Source organism: Erpetoichthys calabaricus, chromosome 2, assembly GCF_900747795.2.
Source record: "Erpetoichthys calabaricus chromosome 2, fErpCal1.3, whole genome shotgun sequence".
In the NCBI taxonomy this organism is placed as follows: Eukaryota; Metazoa; Chordata; class Cladistia; order Polypteriformes; family Polypteridae; genus Erpetoichthys; species Erpetoichthys calabaricus.
In genome coordinates this window covers 320,417,713-320,422,208 of record NC_041395.2, presented here as the reverse complement: position 1 = coordinate 320,422,208, position 4,496 = coordinate 320,417,713, and positions in this window count along the sequence as shown.

The window sequence follows — 4,496 nt, the reverse complement described above, 5'->3', positions numbered from 1 at the left end:
CCGGTACCTATCAGCTGCCTCCAGAGTCCCTCAGGACAAAAGGGACCGGTAGGACTCCTTCTTCAGCTTGACAGCATCCTTCACCGCCGGTGTCCACCAACGGGTTCGGGGATTGCCGCCACGACAGGCACTGACTACCTTACGGCCACAGCTCCAGTCAGCCCCCTCAACAATACAGGCACGGAACATGGCCCATTCGGATTCAATGTCCCCCACCTCCCTCGGGACATGGTATAAGTTCTGCTGGAGGTGGGAGTTGAAGCTACTTCTGACAGGGGGCTCTGTCAGACGTTCCCAGCAGACTCTCACAACAAGTTTGGGCCTACCAGGCCTGACCAGCATCCTCCCCCACCATCAGAGCCAACTCACCACCAGGTGGTGATCAGTTGACAGCTCCGCCCCTCTCTTCACCCGAGTGTCCAAGACATGTGGCCGCAAGTCCGACGACCAGATCTCACTGTCATTGCCCACGTGAGCATTGAAGTCTCCCAGCAGTACAAGGGAGCCCCCAGAAGGTATGCCCTCCAGCACCCCCTCCAGGGACTCCAAAAAGGGTGGGTACTTCGAAGTGCTGTTTGGTGCATACGCACAAACAACAGTTAGGACCCATCCCCCCACCCGAAGGCGGAGGGAGGCTACCCTCTTGTTCACCGGGGTAAACCCCAATGTACAGGCTCCAAGTTGGGGGGCAATAAGTATGTCCACACCCGTTCGGCGCCTCTCACCGGGGGCAACTCCAGAGTGGTAGAGAGTCCAGCCCCTCTCAAGGAGATTGGTTCCAGAGTCCAAGCTGTGCGTTGAGGTGAGCCCGACTATATCTAGCCGGAACCTCTCGACCTCACGCACTAGCTCAGGCTCCTTCCCCTTCAGAGAGGTGACATTCCACGTCCCAAGAGCCAGCTTCTGCAGCCGAGGATCGGACCGCCAAGGTCCCCGCCTTAGGCCACCACCCAACTCACACTGCACCCGAACTCCTTGGAACCTCCCATAGGTGGTGAGCCCATGGGAAGGGGGACCCACGTTGCCTCTTCGGGCTGTGCCCGGGCGAGCCCCATGGGTGTAAGCCCGACCACCAGGCGCTCGCCATCGAGCCCCACCTCCAGGCCTGGCTCCAGAGGGGGTCCCCTGTGACCCACGTCCGGGCGAGGGAAAATGCTGTCCAAATTTTTTATTCATCATGGAAGTGTTGTTGAACCGCACTTTGTCTCATCCCTCACCTAGGACCAGTTTGCCTTGGGAGGTCCTACCAGGAGCATAAAGCCCTGGACAACAGAGCTCCTTGGATCATTGGGACACGCAAACACCTCCACCACGATAAGGTGGCGGTTCGAGGAGGGGTATATATATATATATATATATATATATATGCAATTAGGAGGGAGCTGAGTGGACCAACTGGAGGTATATACCCGCCAGGCCAGGGGGTGGCGGGGTGCACTGAACTAACCTCTGTTATCTCTGCAGGCCAAATACGGGAAAACCTGCCTGATTCAACATCACTTCTGGTTCCGACACCCATACTGACATCACTTCCAGTTCCAGCTAAATTACATCACTTCCACTTTTTGGCTTATAAAGCTGCCATCTTTTCTTAACCCTTAAACTGCCGGAACTAGCTATACTCGGTTCCCAATGCAATTTACCTGCACACCGGAGCCGAGTATATTCGGCAATGTACATTCGTTGAACGCCGCAACAGGCTATAGTCAGTTCCCAGTGCAATTTACCAGCACACCAGAGATGGTCAGTCAGTGCCATACATTCGTTGAGCAGCCAGCTCATGACCACTAATGCCTCCTGCAGCACAGCAGCCTCACTGTCCCTGGGATTCAGACGCTCCACTACACTCACCTGCAAGCATCAGCGTTGACGTCTGTGTGCTTGCGTGCAGCCACTTCAAGTTGGCCCGGTGATTTACTGAATTTCATCAATGGCGTCAGTTGCACCTCGTACATATAACAATAGATTGTTGCAGTAGTTTTTTTTATAGTTTTTACAGTTCATTGGCAGTGTGTAAAATGATCAGTGTTGCAGTAATTGTGATGCTCCTTGCATGAAAAATGTGCTCCATTAAAATTTCACGTTTTCTTTGTGAATTGTGACGTTTCCTTAAACAGTGCAGCAAAAAATGTATTTGGCGTCCAGAGGTGCATTAATCACCAAGTATGTGGCAGTTTAAGAGTTAACTGCATCAGTTCAGTTAGGAACTCAATGAGAACACATCTCATCCTATTTCTATACAATTTTGCAGCCAGGGACAATATACAGGTGGCTACCCCAAATCTTTTTCTTGTGTTGAGACTGATTCTTTCATAGTGGCATAGTCGGCAGGATTATGGCCTCCTTTTGTAACCAGAAGCCAACTCAGGATAATATATATATATTGTGGCAGACGGCTGGGGACCCTACCCACTGGACAGTCCAACGAGAGGGACAATGCCTTCCCTGGGCCACGAGAGGGCGCCCGGATGGTTATGGAACCAAGGATGGTAGCACTTCTGCCACACTAGGAAGTGCTGCCAGAAGAAATCCCAGGGGCACTCGGAGTGCTTCCGGGTGCTCATCTGACACTTCCGCCACACCAGAAAGTGTCATCGGAAGGAGCACCTGGGGCCCATTCAGGTTATTATAAAAGGGACCGCCTCCCTCCAGTAGACGAGCCAGAGTTGGGAGGAAGGAGACGGATCTTGTGAGGAGGAGAATGGAGGTCAGAGAAACAGAGAGAGAGAAAAGAGACAGTTGTTGAAGACTAAGGCATTGTTGTGCTTATATAAAATAAATGTGTGTGTTTTGGACATCCTGGTATCTGTCTGTCTATGTCCGTGGGCTATCTTTCCACAATATATATATATACTGCTCAGAAAATCAAGGGAACACTTAAATCACACATCAGATTTCAATGAACAAAATATTCAAGTTGAAAATCTTTACCAATTAATACTGTGTAATTTGTTGAGAACAAAATGCTATAACAATGGTCAATGGAAACCAAAATCCCCTGCCCATTGAGGGCTGATTCAACGCCACACTGAAAATCAAAGTCAAAAATTGAAATCAAAGCCTCATCCAATTACATGAATTTCATCACCGCAATTCCTAATGTTACTCAGTAGTGTGTATGGTCCCCACATGCCTGTATGCACTACTGCCTACGTCTGAGCTTGCTCCTGATTAGATGGCAAGTGGTGTCCTGGGCATCTCCTCCCAGACCTGGATCAGGTCATCAATGAGCACCTGAACAGTCTGTAGCACTATTTGGTGGCGTTGAATGCACCGCTAAATAATGTCTCAGAAGTTCTCAATTGGATTCAGGTCTGGGGAATATGTGGGCCAGTCAATAGCTTCAATGTCATCCAGGAACTGCTTATACACTCTGGCCACATGATGCCAAGCATTGTCCTGCAACAGGAGTAACCTAGGACAAAATACACCATCGGGAGACCTGACAATGCCTCTGAGGATTTCATCCTGCTACCTAACAACAATCAGTGTATTGTTGCCTAACACATGGAAGTCTGTGAGACCCTACAAGGATATGCCTCCCCAGACCATCACTGACCCACCACCAAACTGGTCATGCTGGATGATATTGCAGGCTGCATAACGTTCACCATGGCGTCACCAGACTCTTTCATGTCTGTCACATGTGCTCAGTGTGAACCTGTGCTCATCTGTGAAAAGAAAGAGTGCCACCCTGGGACTTCTTACGATCTCTTTGTTTTTACTGGCAGCTCCGAAGAGCAAGTCACGGAAGACTTATGACCAACCCCTCACTCCCGAATGAAGGTCCTACCCCTTCTGAGGTCATTGACCCTGTCATGATCAGGTTTAATTTTTGGGGTTGTGCTCCCTCTAAATTAAAGTTAATATATTTTACCATCTTTGCTGCTAAATGTTAGGTCCACTGCTTAGGGCCGTGTCCCACATTTCCTGGGGACGTGGCCTATTAGGTCACAACATCTGGTTCATTGGTGCAATCGTATAAAAGGTGAGTTAGGAGCTCATGTGTTTATCTGATCAGCAGATCCACTACCTATGAAAAGCTCTAATTGCTACTCTTTTCTTCATGTATTTATTGGTGTTGACTTGCCTGGTTTTTGAGTTCACTTTTTGCCTGTCATCTGGGTTTTGGTCACTATTCTGATTTGTTTTGTTTTGCTTTTACGTGTATCTCCTGGTTCTTTTCTAAAAATGTTCACCTGTCAATTCTGAGGCAGGACAGAAGCAAGAGGTTTGATAGAACAGCAAGTAGAATAATTTCTGTTAAGATTTTGTTTTACTTTATTCATTCTATTAAAAGGGAATGCCAGGCTGGTACCGCAGTCCTTGTATATAAATACATGATGGAAAGAACTGTACTGTACATCTAAAGAGCCTTGGCATGTTGTTTACTGTAGAAAGGTGCTATATAAAATAAGACTCATGGTTGTGAAGACACGAAACACAGAGTTCATTCCTGTATTAAGTGCACTGTGCCATTCTTTTGAGCTAATAAA